General features: G+C 39.8%; 1 long non-coding RNA gene across 1 annotated transcript in view; it reads right to left on the bottom strand.

Moving 5' to 3' along the window:
- Positions 1-7,535: 7,535 nt before the first annotated feature.
- Positions 7,536-16,211, bottom strand: part of LOC109282155 (uncharacterized) — a 55,171-nt gene continuing 46,495 nt past the window's right edge. The window contains exon 3 of the long non-coding RNA XR_002089042.2: positions 7,536-10,913. This is a non-coding gene — a long non-coding RNA (uncharacterized LOC109282155). The remainder of the gene's footprint in view (positions 10,914-16,211) is intronic.

Below are 16,211 nucleotides of genomic sequence, written 5' to 3'. Positions count from 1 at the left end.
TTTCTAGATTTAGTTTGTGCTAGCAGGAGCAAGTGGGTGAAAACACCTAGAAAACACTGGGAATGCAGTACGAACAGACCCTTATTGAACAGTGGTGTAGAATCAGGGCTTCTAATAGCAAAATAATGAGTCAAATTCAGTGCCCTCTTCTGTCCCCTTAACTGTGTTCAAATAGTTCATGGTCTTTTGGAGTTCTGATATCCTAGGCCAGAGCTAGACTGAGAACCAAGTAAGTACTTCAAAAAGACTATTCTCCAACCATTTGGGTTGGTCTAATAAAAGATATCAGATTCACCCAAGGAACCTTGTCTGCCTATGTCCTTAGACCAACACGGCTACAACCTACACCCCTCAAAAAGACTAGCTGTATATGAGCAAATAGGCATGGGATTGAGAATACGGAGAAGTCACTTACTGACACAAAACCAGGATGCACTGTTGAGGCCAATGAAGTTATCCTGGTATGAATTCTGTATTAGTCAAACTCATAGTTTCTATTCCTATTTCTTTCAGTACTTGCTGTGAAACTATGGACAATTTCTGCTATGGACAATAGCTTCTCTGAATCTCAGATCTGTAAAATGGAAAAAATGGTGCCTACCCATCACTGTAAAGCACTTTCAGCTCAGCAGGGGAAAACCACTATATAAACAGGAAGAATGGCTATAAATGTATGCAAATATTTGCATCACTGTTAATTCTGAAACATTTGGAACTAGATGCATAAATTAACCTTCATGTTGTGATAGGGCCAAAGAGAGAAACATAGTAGGAGCCCGAAGTTCAGAAAAAATTCTCTCTGGGGTTTCCAGTTCATATCTGCTGGACACGGTTCTTGTGTGCAGGTATATAGTCTGTAAACTCTAATTAAAATGAAGTATTTAATGAATATAGGGATTGATAGCTATGGATAGGGCTCAACGCATCATAGGAATTCTCAGCATCATGTTGGATCGAAGAAAAATTCCACCACCAAAGAGAAGTTAGTATAATACCCACGTTCCCCCAGATTCCCCTAGCTGTAAAAGATTAGGGCAATATTGAAATAAAAACTAGTTGACTGTGAGGTGAAGAAGGCACACACCTTAGAGGATGTTACTAGATTTCAGTGCAGACCCTCCCAGTCAGAAAAGAACTTGCTAGAGCACATAAGAATGATCCAAGCTCACAAAGGATCATTCTTATTCCCATAACATGATTCAAATCCTTTCTACAGAATCACAGCTCCATACTTTTATTTTGCAACATTTTCAAGTCCAGTTATAATACGTGTGTTTCACTTCAAACCTCACAGTGAGCACCATATGTAAATCTAGTAATTAATTCACCTTAATGCTGCAATCTGATCACCAACTCTTAGCACTTTCTGGAATAACAGCACCCATTTAGCCCCATGCATATGTTGCCTATGCCTGAGTAAAGTAGAACCTCTATGAAAACAATACCATTTTACCACAGCTCTGTGGCATCAGTGGTGGTGGACCTGAGAAAACAGTCAAAGTATTGGACATTACCATTTGTGGCACTGACAGCTTGTCTCTTCCTCTTGCGCTGTATCAAATACAACACTGAGAAGAGACGTTACAGATACAAGCAGAGCTAAGGAGCTTATTGCATATGCTATACCTTAGTCCAGCTTCCCATATTAAATTAATATATTTCCTAAATCTTGAAACTGAACAAGCAGACAAAAATATTTTGAGACCCCTCAGAAGAAGTCATTTATAAACAGCTGATGTTTTAAAGTCCTTGGTACATCTCGAGATGGACCACTTGAACCCTTTGGCTTTAAAGTCGACCTCTTCTGCTCTGTGCAGAATCTTTCATTGTTTCCTGAGTTTTATCTTTTCTATCATAAAAATTACTCTTGTTCACCCTGGAAATTCTTGATGTAGACATATTCAAAAGCAGTGGTGCTCAAATTATTTTGAGGAGAGGTCACATGCACTTCTTTAAATTTGTTGTGCTACCATGTACCTCTATGATTTCATGTTCTAGATAATAAAAAAGCTGTACTATGTCACTGCAAGTACACTGTAGCTCTCCAACAACCTAAGAAATAGTATAGAGCTGTTCATTATTTTTCTTTTCCTTCACCTTCTTTTTCCTCCATTTATATTTCCTTTTATATTTCCCAAGATGGGGGGCTCTAATCCACCTGATCCCCTGCCCCCATCCAGTGCTGGCAGGGCAAACCCCAGAATAAGTGGAGTCTGTACCTCCTGCCTCTCTGCCATCCTGAAGACAACCCTGGAGCTAGGTGAGGTGGGATGGGACTAGGGGAGAGACAAGCAGATAGGCAGCCTCTCTCTACTGGATTGGCTCTGAAGTGGAACTTGATTTCCACCCCCCACACTCCCTCGACCAAACAGCAAACATCTGTTGGATCAAGGGGGGTCACTGTAACTCATGGCACTTTTTGTGAAGCCCCATGAGTTGCATCAGGGAGCTGCGTGTCTGTCAACACCCTCAGAGATGAATCAAAATACGGCTGCACTACATAATAGAACCACCTATAGCTTCTGCATACTCCTAGTAGCTCAAAATCACACTGCCTGCCAATGGGCCAAAGCTGCACTCAGGGATCAACAGAGCATGATGCCATCTCTTGCACAGCCTTTTTCTTTCCACTCAAGCCACCCCTGTATAGGGACTTGGAAGCTAGAGAGAAATATAAGACTTTCTGCCTTGATTCTATGACATAGGAGGATATTTTTGTTCCTGGACAGAGGCTGTCCAATGCTGGAGACACCTTTCTTATGGTTAGAATCTCTCAGTGGTAAGGTGCATCACATTGCACAGAGTGTATGCAGAACAGGTGAGATCTATATCCCACCTGATAAGGAGAACTTATCAGGGGGAACAACTAGTCTAAGTACAGACAGTCAAAAAGGCTGAATCGATTCAATTTTTGCAAACTAGTCTAAACTGCAGAGATTAAACTGAGCAACAACTGGACACACATTCACTTTTGATTCAGGAAATGCAGCCACATGCCTGCAGTGGCTAAGGCCAGAAGCCAGGGGGGCACTAGAGCACGGCTCTCTGGCATGTAGCTAGCCTAGGCTGTGTGTTTGCTTCCTCTTCCTGCTGCCCCTGAGATCTGTAAGATTTGCAGTCCAGAATCACAGAAGCAGAACTCTGCAGGGTTGCTCATTGCTTTGTCTTCCTGCTTCCAGGTGCATCTGGGATTTGTAGTTCATAGTTGAAGTAGCAGTAACTTTCAGTAAGTTTAGCAGAGCAGGGCAGCTCTGTACTTAGGGGAAAGGGATTTATCTGGGGAAAGGGGGAGTTTAACCCTCCTCTCCAGCCCCAGACCCCAGCTGAGGTTTGCCCAGGGGGGAAGGCAGTTTCTGCCTCTCCCCCCTCTCCCCCCCTTCTCTGCTGGAGCAGATGGCACAGCCCAACCCATGGCTTGAAAGCATGCTGGGATGCTGGGGGACTGTGATTTAACTTGAACCAGGAAGGGGTCTGGGACAGAAGTTTCATAAACTGGTTTGACCCAAATCATTTAAGTCTGATACTACATTCAACCAGGTTTATCTTAAACCAGTTTTAGCCATTTTGAAACTGATTTGTGTGCACTGAACTTCTGTTCTGTTACAGGTTTAAGCCAGTTTCTGATTACTTAAACCAGTTGGTGTGTAATTTCTGTCCCTAACTCTACTGGCAGAATACCAGGGGAAGCAGTCTTTCCTACTGTTTTTACTTTCCCCTGAATCATTCCTAGCTCTCTAATTCAGCCCTGTACAAATGGAGAGGTACCTTATTAGTGTTGCAAGTCATCTGTACATACAAGTCACCTTACTTTGTCATTTATATTCATTTTCTGACTAACTTGGCAATGTCTACATTCAGTTGCTTCAGTCACCAGAAGTTTTGGTGAGAGACAACAGCCACCACTATCTAGCAGTGTGGGTGTGGGTGTGGGTGTGTGTGCACACCCTCAAACTTGTGGCAGCTCCCCGCAGCTCCACTCTGAAGCTGTGCCACCAGAACATGAAGTCATTCTGGGAAGGCACCATTTGACGGTGCAGAAGTATCTTCACGTGCTTTGACCTGGATGCCAGGCCTGGTAGGAGCTTTACTTCACTTGGCAGAAGAGTAATTCTGTCATCAGAGGGTCTTTAAATGTGATGACTAGAGTTCTGGCTCCAAAACTTTCTAGCTCCTAGCTAGGTTCCTAAACCAAGCTTTGCCCCTGACCTGTAACTCCCATAGCCTTTTGCATACCTGCTGAGTTGTGCCTCAAGAGTAGCTGCAGATAAAAATAAGCAAACAGTCTGCACCTATTTTTCCAACAGTGAATTTTCTGTGAAAGGGATTCAGAATCATGGGTGGGAATAGCAGACAGTTCTATACTGCGACCAGTATCCCTGATTCAAACTCTGAACATACTTGTTAATAAATATATTATATTTTATCATACAATTATAATTTGCAGTGTTGGACTAATCTTTTTGCAAAGCACATGGAAATGATTCACTCCACAAATGTCTATCTGCTGACTGGGTGGATAGCCAGGACTACCAGAAAAGTCATACCATAAGAAATGTGGCTAACTTATACGTTTTCCATCACTGGTCTGTCTGTAGAACATGATACCGGTTTCTTCCATCCAGACTGGTTAGGAAGAAAATACATTAAAGGAAAGGGAAGCACAAACACAACTAAATGGTTTTTGGTTTTCTAACTCCATTTCTAACTGATTTGCATCCTGTCTACCTTTGAGACCATAGACCTGTATTTCCCATTGCATGATGTTGTAGGACTTGTGGTTATGCTGAGGATCTGAAGAGGAGCTTGGAAAAAACAGGCCTCACTGATCTCTGAATGACTGAGACACATAGAAAAATGGAACATACTGGCTGCGTCCACATTAGATGCTGACTGCACAGTTGTTACTGCATAGTCATTTAGTACTTGTATAAGCAAGTACTAAATGGCAAGTACTAAATGACAAGTGCCGATGAATAGCTTTTTTGTGATAGTGACTGCGCAGTAGCCCAAGATTACTGTGCAGTAGTGTTACATCACTGATTCTGCCACACAACGCTACTGGTCAGTAGTTTCTGACTACTGCACAGTCAGTGTCTCATGTAGACACAGCCACTGAATCAGGAGACTGGTATGAAAAAGGAGTAATGGGAGTCAAGAAAAATCAAGCCATTCAAAGGTCAGTAGGGCCTGTTCTTCCGGAGCTCCTTTTCAGAGCCTTAGCTTCATCACAGCTTAGCATTACCCGAAGTCCTGCATTTAATACTCTTACTTGAATATATGGAAAGATAACTTAATGCCAAACCATGAAGCTTTGCTTATAACTTTTTATAAGAAGCATATAGCAGCCATGTTGTATATATACTAATTTCTCTCTCTCTCTCTCTCTCTCCAATTGATTATATAAGCAAACTATAAATTAAATATCATTATCTTGCACTGAAGTAGTAAACTGCAAGCAGGTTTCAGATACCAGTCTTCCTGAGTGAAAGAATCTCTTTCTATGTGTGATAATATAGCAACTAAGATCAGCTGAGGCACTCTAGTGAACAACCTCAAGATATAGAAGGAGGGCTGTGGGTAGGACTTTCTAAATCACCAGACCTGTAGAATGTGCACCCTCCTTGGTGTGACAGAGCCCAAATATAGTTTGATCTTACATCCATGTTGCAGAACTCCTTTTTTCTCAGTAGAGCTGGGTGAGAGGGAAATGGGAAGAATCATGGTGTTGGTGTGTGGTTGGTTCAGTTTAAATGTATAGGTATTTTGAAAAAGAAATTAATATGTACATGTGTTTGGAGAACCGGAAAAGTACATTTTTATTCACTGAAACAAATAAAATAAAGTTCTGAAAAAGAGCTTGGAAAGAACAGGCCTCAGACTTCTGAATGAGTGAGAGACATTGATGATGGAGCATACTAATGTAGGGAGTAGGGAGGCTGGTACAAAAAAGGAGTAGTAGATAACAGTAGTAGTAGTAGATATGGCAGAATCCTGAGCTGGTGTAGGTTGGCACAGCTTCAGTGAAATGACAACAACCTACCCCATTCAAGCATCTGGCCCACACTGTACCTGAGGCTTTATTCACTGCTTATATTTGTCCATTGCATGACAATTACTGAGTCAATGACACTATAGTAGAGCTATCTGAGGAGTGGTACTGTACATCCATGCAATGCCAGTAAAGGTCATTGAAATAATGTTTTCTTACACAAAAATTTTGAGTCAGCTATTGTGCTCATCTTTCTACCCCTGTTCCTCAGCCCATTGAATTTCTTGATGCTGTACGTTGCTTTAATCTCCGTTCTCTATTATAGGATCCCCCCACCCCCATTTTTGGTCTGCCGGTTGACCTTGAGCAAGTGACTTTTATTCTCTGCCCTTCAGTTTCCCCATCTGTAACATGGCCATAACAATAGTGAAGTCCTTCAGGCAATTCTTTTGGGTGCACTGCTTCTTTTGTTGGCAAACCCTCAGATTATATGTATTTAGCTCTTCTTCAAATCATAGTACCTAATGTGGGGCCCATTCATACAATTTTTTGCTTGGACAAGCTGCTCCCTAACCTTCAATGCAACTATTCACAAGATTGTAGGTGAAGAAATTGTGCCCTCACCTGGGACATTTTGACAGCAGTTTTGGGTTACCAGGCAACTGGGGTGTTTTGGTTCTGACCTTAAATTACTTGTTATGAAACACTAAGATAAGAAATGTTTCCAACTGAGATCTTAGCAGAGGAAAGTAATCAAAAGGTCTTTTCCTTCTCTGATTTTGCACCCGTGTCATTCCATTAATTTAAATGGATGTGCTTGTAAGTTTTACACCAGTGAGAAAAGAATCAGGCCCATAGCTTAATTATCCTAAATTCTCTTTCATATTTTTTTATGTTAGCTTTGCAGAGTGTAAATCAATTAGTTCTAACAGAGGAATAGGTTCCTGGCCTGACTATAAGTCATTGAATACATAATTGCTCTGTTGCTTAGATTAACACCATATCACATTATTAGGACTGTTTTGAATTCTGCAGTCCTGATGAAGCCTGCAGTTTAGAAACCATTCATTGTATATTATTCTATTTCTGTGGGCTCCTGTATCACAAACAATTGTTGCACAAATGCTACATTTAATTAAAGACCTCTTGTGGCTGAAGCCTTAGCATAGACAAGAGAGACCTGAGAAAATGCCTTTCTGTTGGTTAGGGAGCTTTAAACAAAATAGGATTAAAGAGGGTGATACCATCACACTGAGGAACAAGACATGGGTATCCCATTGAAGTGACTGGGAAAGAAAAAAGAGGGATATTTTTTTCTGAGGAATTCAGATCAATTCATACACCAAAAATAATGTCAATGTGGAACATTTGCATGTCAACGTGTTATAGGAATGCTTGAAAATATCCATTTTTAGAAACTGTATTAGAAAAAAATAAAGTCACTGGGTTCTAAGACTCTGGGAAGAAATCAAAGTAAAGTTAGTTCAAGCTTTATATGTGTAAAAACAAAGAATGAATGCCAGTCAAATAAACATGTGGCTCAGAATCCTTTTTTTTCCTTTTTATTATTTTGGAACAAATTAAAAAGTCTTTGCTTATAAGTATTCTTGCTGGATTAGGAAACAAAAAAAAATCAAACAGGCAACAAATAATTTTACCATTACCAGGTAATATGTGTTAATTGCTCAGTTTATATACTCTGAATGACATACCATTAGAGACTGTGTATGCATTGTAACTAGAGCATTAATAAATTTAAAATGTGCCTATTAGGATGACAGCTTTGGAGGTGCAAAGGAATAACAGTTATCACTTGGCAGAGGCAGATCTCACCCCATCTGCCGAGACTTTGCATACATTTTCAGCTTCCTGAGCAATGATTAGGGCTGTCAGAACCTCTTTAACCTTCTAACTGCTGGTCCCAACTGGCCTTAATTAGAGACTAATGAATTCAGAAGATGCAGGCCGTGAGGAAAACTGCCTTGACAGTTTGTGTACAAATTAAGCACCAATTACTTCATGCATCTTTTGCATTGCTGATACAAGTCTCTGTTATTATTTTTGAATATGGTCATTTTAGCATAAACCGAGAACTTTGCTAATGTATTTTGTCATTTTTATGGCTCATCATAAAAAAAATACCAGGAGGGTCATGAATATGTGAAATAAACTACTGTAGATGATAAAAAGAAATTCATTTCCCTCCAGGGAATATCATCCAACATTTTTTCCCCTAATATCATATTATTATTATGATTAGTCACATAATGATCACAGTTTAAGAAACAGACTTAACACGGTACCCTGAATATTTTTATCAGTACTGTAACTGATGTTATTAGCACAAGTAGGAATACAAAGACAGAAACAGTATTTCACTTCTGGGGGCATCAGAAAACTTTTTCACCGCGCAGGTTAAACAAAGGTGACTGACATTGTTAAGTATAGAACCACATTAGACAATGTTAGTACAGTAAGATACCTATTTGGTTATAAATATCCCCCAATACTCCCTTCTCTTCCACACCCTGAAGCTAAAAATGATTTTAATCAGTCCTTAGGAAAACTAAGGCCATAGGTCCATTATTGTAATGCATGAGACTGTTCAATAGGCTCAGCCATATGATTTGCCTAGTGTGATATGCCTGTCCTCTGGTACTTCTACCAGAGGGGACAGAAAGGCAAATGTGACTATGAACTGTTTCCTTTTTCTCTGGTGTAAAGGCAGATGGGTCCTGCCTAAGCTTGCTTAAGATGCATGGCCCTTAAAACAAACTAGAGCAACCAGGCATTCACTTTATCTGACATTTGGTTGTATCTCCCATTCTGTAGCATTAAACCATTCATGTTTCTTAATGCAATATGCTACATTCTACCAGGTTAAATGAGACTCTATTGTACAAACCTTCGTTTCTTTACAAAGGTTGCCAACATCATTATTGAAAGCCTCATGGTTCTGGTGCCATTGTAGGTCAAGATCATACTGAACTTTGTCATGGGGCTCTCCCTAGGAGGGTACTCTCCCAGAAGATCTGAGGGGGAATACTTAGAAAAGAAGTTGAGGGGTGAATTATTTCATGAAAAATGTCTGGTGAAAACTCATCATTGACTTGCACTGCTGGGCACATCTCCATCACTTTGAAATCTACAGATGTAAAGAGCTATATAAGAAGTATGGTGGGTATTATTTATTTGTATTATCTCTGATTAAACCACTGAAAAACATCCTGAAGCAGCATTCAGAATATGAAAAGGGGATGTTACACTTAATGTTTCTACCTTTTTTTTCCTGGATATACCAATCTCACCTTACCTCACCTGCAGTTTGAACACTGCCCCTGAAATGATAAAAAATGTGAGTTTTTAGAGCAACCCTCCAGTGCTTGTTCTCGTGACATCTTAGTTGGCTTAAAAAAATGGTCAACCCCTCTTGTAATGCAAACATCTTCAAAAGCAGACATTCTATCTATGATGATGAAAAAAAGAACCTTTACAGATATAAATAAAATCTTCTTATCTCTCCCAAGAAGAGATACAAAGGATTAGCCCTTACTCTAATTCTGTGAGGTCACTGTTGAGAAATTTGAAAATATGAGTCCAGGTTCTGTTGGTTGCAAGTCGTAGGGCGCTACATGACCAGCAGCTGTGGATCTTGAATTTCAGCTAAATAAATCCCTAATTAATATCTCACATTAAATTCTGCCTTTGTCCACAGAAAATCTGAAATTGGACTAACCTCTCTATCATGCAAGAACTTCATAGTCACTTGCATTTTTATCAAAACTATTTTTAAACACCACTAATTATCATGACTCAACTACCTCAGTAAGCACTGTAAGCAGTTTATTCCACTGGCTAATTGCCCTTATCATTGAGCATTGTTTTCTTATAGCTAACATGAATATTTTCATGCTTAATTTTACACCATTAGTACACACATTTACAAAAACTAGTCCCTTGCCCTTCTTCAAGCCAGTACCTCTCAAATATTTGAACAATGTTATCCTATTTCCTTAAATGACCTTTTTCCAGTCTATTTAAATGAAGTCTCATAAGTTGCTCTTTAGATACTGTACTACTTATTATCATTTAAATATTGCCTGGTGCTCATCAGACAGAAAAGAATGATGATCCTGCGATTAACTGATCAGTATAGTCACTGGAGACTCAAGTCTGTAGTCTGCCACACACTTCCACTGTTGCCTTGTCCAAGTCAGTTTGTCCAATATTTTAAAGGTGTTTAGGATTGTATTGCTCGCTAAAATCAGGTACCTAAATGCCTTTACACATCTGGCCTGGAAGATATCTGTTTCAGGTGCAAAATGAAGACAATATTTCCCTGCCACACAGGACAGTGTATAGATAAATACATTAAAAGAGTGTGAGGCATGAAGATATAATAATGGGGACCACACACATATATAGATTGATGACCAGGCAGGAGTGCTTAGTGACTTAGGAGCACAAGTGACATGACCTCCAATGAGCTTTGTCCTCTTAAATCAATTGCACTCTTAAAAATTCAGGGATGGAAGTTTTCTGTTCTCCTTTGCAAAGGCATTATACCACAATCTCTTTAAAGCTCTAAGTATTTTTTTTAACATTTCTGCTTTCATTCTAGCAATTTCACATATTGCATCTGTACTACAGAGAGATCCAAGACATGGCAACTTCACTGTTTGTCTATAACGTGACTAGAGAACACACACGTTTCCTTTTTAAAATCATTTCTCCGCATAAGAGCACATCTTCCATAACATTATAGGAAAGGTGTCTAAAATCCCAAAATAATTAATTTGCCTCCCTTTCCTATTACTAGCTAAAGCTCTCAGCTTTCCAGGCTTAGAGTTCTGGATCTCTATTCTGCTTTCAAGTTTTATTCTTCCATCTGGTATGTCCATTCAGTTCATCTATCCCTGCAGACCTGTTTAAAAAAAAAGGAAAAGGAATAAACAAACAGCAGATTCAAAATCATAGAGCAGTTAGTAACCCTGTCCTAAAAGATATTTATATTTAACTACTGTACATGGAACCAACGCATCTCTTGCAAAACAAGCACTCTACGTATAAAAATTTAAAACCACATTGATAACCCATCTGGCATACTCCTAATTATGAACCTCTTAGTGGACTAATATTCCCTTCAGAAGCAAAACAGTAAATATGACAAGGGAAACATGATTATTAATATCTTTTTGCTCTGTCTTTCAAGATAAGTATTCATTCACATGTGGCCCAGAAATCTTTCACAATTTATTGAAGTGAAGACACAACACCCAACCCATTAATTAAACATTTAAAAAAAGAAAAAAACAGTCTATTCTTTAGCAGGAAGGCTATTTTAACAGAAGATTCATAGTGCAGAATTTTTTTGAACCATAACACTCTAAGACAAAAAATATAACCTAACTTTCACCTTTATTATTAGGTTTTCATCTGAGCAGTGTTAGTTCCATTGAACACAGTCCTCATGTGGAAACAAACATACTGGTTGATTATTCCTGGAAGTGGTTTCTTCATTTTCTGAGCAATGCAGCTATTTAAGAAATATTGTCATTACACTTCAACCTTTATTTTGACTAGCAAAAGTTTTCAATCTTTCTACACTAAAATCATCAGAAAAAAATGTGGTTGGGCATAGGATTGTGCTGCATGTCCTTTGGCAGACTGAAAATTTATCCTCACCTGCTCTATTTTGAACTACAGAATATAGTAACTTATATAGTATGTTCTCTAACTGGGGCTCATAATGATCATTAAATTTGGGGTCAAGAAGGAATTTTTTTTCCTAGGTCAGATTAGCAAGGACTGTGGTGGGTTTTTGCCTTCTCCTGTAGCACGGGGAATTGCCATCTGCCTAAGGTCTTCTGAACACACATTAACTATTATTTCTCTGTTGTTGCACCAGCAGGGCATTGCCAATGGCCTTTTCCTTCTGCTTTTACCTATGGCATGCTGTTCTTAGTGTGTTCTTAAAGTTTCTGGTTTTGTACCTTCTAGTTGTATGTGAAGGTGTCAAGTGGCAATTTTGGGGACCCCGTGAGTAAATGATTGCCTGTGAATGCAGAGGATTGGACTTAATAGCCAAAGAGTCCTATTCCAGTCCTATATTTCTAAGTCCTTACATAGAGCTCTTTGGCTCATTAAGCCTTTACTAAAAGCTTGACAGTATTATTTATTTTAAATACCCGCTCCCCACTTCCAAAGAAATCAATGGAGAAACTAATGGATGAAGCCCACAAGAGCAGGTAGACTCAGAAAGTCCATTTGACAGAGTTTCTGCTGCATTATTATACCAAGGATTGGGACAAATAGGGGAACTCTCCCTTATGAAATCCATGGATTTTTAGACATTCATAAACAATAGATGGGGGAGGGGTTACACACAGGTTCTGCAAAAAAAGCGACCATTTACTCTTTCAGTACTAACTTTGCTATGGAGCACCTATGAGGTTGGTGGAGAATGAAAAATATTCTCTCCAACCCCAGCCAGGATCTGTATTTTCCCTGCACCGGGATCCTCAGCCCTGCAGAGGTGAGAAGGTGGCTGCCTCTGGGGGAAAAGAGAGAGAGAAGATAAGGTGGGATTGAGTAAGAACTTTAGAATTTGACCCTAACTGAAAAAAGAGGGATTGGACAAGAAGCTCAATATGTAAATTTGCAATACTGAGGACTGATTTTGGATGCCCTGTGAGACAGCTGAAACAGACCTCATTTTCAGAGGACAGGTCAGTGCTCAGCACCTTGCTGAAAATCAAGCCCTTCAAGCTCAAAAACTAACTCATCCTTTTCAGGATAAGGACCATCACATTTTACTTCTAATACTTTCCAAATCAATTCATGACTTTTGGTTTGCCTGTTCTTTCCTCAGCTGAGTCCATCCACCCACTACATCAGTGGGGGCCAAACTTTTTAGCAGGCATATCACAAATTAGCCCTGCATCCTTCCCAAGTGCCGCTCTGATCCCTTTCCTCTGCCCAGTCTGCTGCTCTGCCTCCTCCTCTGTGCTCCCTGGCTGGTGCCGCTCTGCCTTCTTCTTCCTGCCCTATGTGCTGCTGTGCTGCCTGCCCCCTCACTGACTTGCTGCATACCACATGCAAAAGCTATCCATGCTTCTTGTGGCACAAGTGCTTCAGGCTGGCTACCCTTGCACTGTGTCATCTACTGCTCCATTCTACACAAGGCTGCCATAAGCAAGCTGAAGCCTTGACTTATGATTTTGTGTCTCCAGTTTTACAAGTCTTTCTGTCAGCTTTTCTAGGTTCCCTTCTGAATCTCCCCTCCCCCGGCACCATCACATGGATATCTCTGAACTTGATAGCTCAACAGACTGAGCTGCTCAATATCGATTACCAGCTTTAAGAAATCTTTTCAGTTCAGTCATAGGCTTATCTGCTTTGGTTGTCACATGGTCAGGGATGATGGCATCAATACAGATTATGAATCCGTCTCAGTGTCCTATAAATCTCTAAGTTTCCCTGTCTCAACCTTTCACCACCCTAAACTGTCTTAATAAGTTCTGCTGGGAAGTGAGAAAGGTTCAGTGTGTGCGAAGTTGTACAATTTAGAATTTACCAAAGGGTGGGAAATGAAAATCCAAGAGGGGTTTAACAATGCTCTTGTTCAGACATCTGCTCCCAGCAAAGGCATCTAGGGACCTGCCGTACAATTTTTTTTCTTAAAGATGATCACTATGTATGTTACAGCGAACAAAAATGTAAACCATTTTGACAGCCAAGCAAGCCATGAAACGTTAAATCTCCAAGGCCCATATGCTCCCCTCTGCTAATGCAAGAGGAGAGGAGCAAAAACCCAATGGAACTCAGCAAAGGGAGGGGGCAGCTCCACCGCACATGCTCTCATTCTTCATAACCTGGTGGAAAACCTTCTTGTCCAAGTGTGTTAGGACTGGACTGTGCAGATATAAAGGGAAAGGGAGAAGGAAAGAGAAAATAGGAAAATTACTACTTTTAGGGGCCCAGCTTCTCTTCAGATCTGGAGGATTTGTTTATAGGAGATAACCCTAACCCTTCAGCATTTTTAAATATACCCAAATCCAGGCAGCGGTGGGCAAAAAACCCATGGGGACAGGACTCTGATGGAGCTACCCTGCCAGAGGGGTGGGGCCTCTTTACAAATACATCTGTTCTTTGTGGGTGCCCCAAGATCTATGAGATTAGATTTGTAGAACATCAAGAGTTTTGGTTGATCTCCTTGTGTTTCTCTATAAGCTTACTGAGCAGCAGAGAAGGGGAAATCTTTGCCTCCAAAGAGAATGAATTGAATGGAACTCTATTGATTCAGTTTCATAACTCCTTTTGAGAATTTTTTTTCATTTATTAGGCTTCAAAGAAGAAAATATTTTGGAACTTCTTTGATTCTATTTACCTAGCATCCTTAGGATGCTTGAACATTAGGCAGAAATAATAAAAGTGGAACAAATATATAGCAAAAGGTATCATAACTATAAAAGAAAATGTTTGTTACTGATCCTGCTACACCTGGAATCAAGTAACTGCCAGAGTAATGACAATTATAGGCTAGTTAGAAACATTCAAGTAATCTGAGGTGGAATTGATCTAAGTTACACTGTTTTCTGTAAGTGTTGTAAGTTAGATTGGTAGTGAACAGAATATAAATTTGCCCTTTAAAGAGAGGTGGGGGTGGGGGAGAATCTTAGACTGTGATCTGCCATTTTTAAACCAGTCTGTGTGTGCTGAACTTCTGTTCTGTATAGGTATACACCAGTTTTGTGTACTGAACTTCTGTTATGGGTATAGACCAGTTTCCGATCACTTGTATTGGCAAAAGTGTAATGTCTGTACCTGGCCATAAAGATTAATATAAACAGACGAAATGGTATAATCTAAAGTATCACTTACACAGGAACTTACTATTGTGAAGGGTGAACATATATTCTTAGTGTAGAAGCCACATTCATTTATTGGTTCCAGATTTTGCTCCCCAAAACGCTGTTATTGAGCTGTACACATTCAATACATTTCCAGGAAAGAATACTCTTCTTCTACTAATTCTTGTTATTGTTGTTATCTTCAGCATGGTACATAGAGGTCCTAATAAGACTAAGTCTCCATTTTCTATGCATATAGGGTAAGTCTACATGTGTCGCTATGACGACGTTGTTACTGTGCCATGATTTCGTACTTCCTTTTGGAAGTACGAAATCATGGCGCAGTAACAGTCCATACTGCACTGAACACATGGCACACTGGTATTTTTAGCAGCTACTTTGCCGTAGTGGTGCACTGTACTGGGGGAGTGCGTTGCTATGGCGAAATAGCTGCTGGTCACGCGTAGATGCCCATGGACAATACATCGCTATATCACATTGTTACGGCGATGTAGCATCATTATGTAGACATGTCCATAGAGAGGGAGACATGACCCTGTCCTGTCTTGAAGTGTCTTAACTTATTTTTTTCATCTGCTAATATGTATAAATGTAAATAGATTCGTTAAGTGAATTCTGCATAGCGTGGATGCTAGCAGCATATTCTAGGTGGCTCTGGAAAGGTCGCCTTCCAAGTCCAAAAACTGTAGTACTACACAGCTGAGTTGGTGTCCAACAAGACAGGAAATGAGCTCATCCCCTGCTCAGATGTGAACCTTCTACAGAGGCACAGCTTCTCCTTATTTTGGCTCTTACTGGACAGGCAACCATTGGATTTATTATTCCAATGCGACAAAAAGGGAGGTAATTATGTAGTCAGTAAATGGGATTAATTTTGCAAGGCCTATGCACTCAGAGCTTGCTCTGGCAAAGCATTTAAACATATGAGCAAATGAGTACTGATACTCAGACATGATTTGTTGAATCTTGCAGGATTATTCCCTAAGAAAGATTTCTTCACAGCTCTCTGAAATGTGTGTGATCTTGAAATGATGAAGGTGATCCTGGGGCCACTGAAGGAGGAAGTAGTGTTGCCATGGCCTTTCATATCTAATACTTTGCAGTAGGTTGGCCTACTAGCATGTCTAAAGCTAAATATTCAGTATCTCTCTATTTTAATTAACCATTATTACTGAAGAAATCCAAGATCCCACAGGGATGAGTTGAGCTACAACATCAGATAAGGAAAACTTACTTTTAAAATGAATAGAATTATCTTCATTAAATAAATAATTCCAGAAATATTTACAATGTAATTACATCAGTTCTTTTTCTCTTCAAATAGTATTTTTAAGGGCTTCTTGGCATAG

This window comes from Alligator mississippiensis, chromosome 1, assembly GCF_030867095.1.
Source record: "Alligator mississippiensis isolate rAllMis1 chromosome 1, rAllMis1, whole genome shotgun sequence".
Lineage (NCBI taxonomy): Eukaryota > Metazoa > Chordata > Crocodylia > Alligatoridae > Alligator > Alligator mississippiensis.
This window is presented reverse-complemented; position numbering and strand designations above follow the sequence as displayed.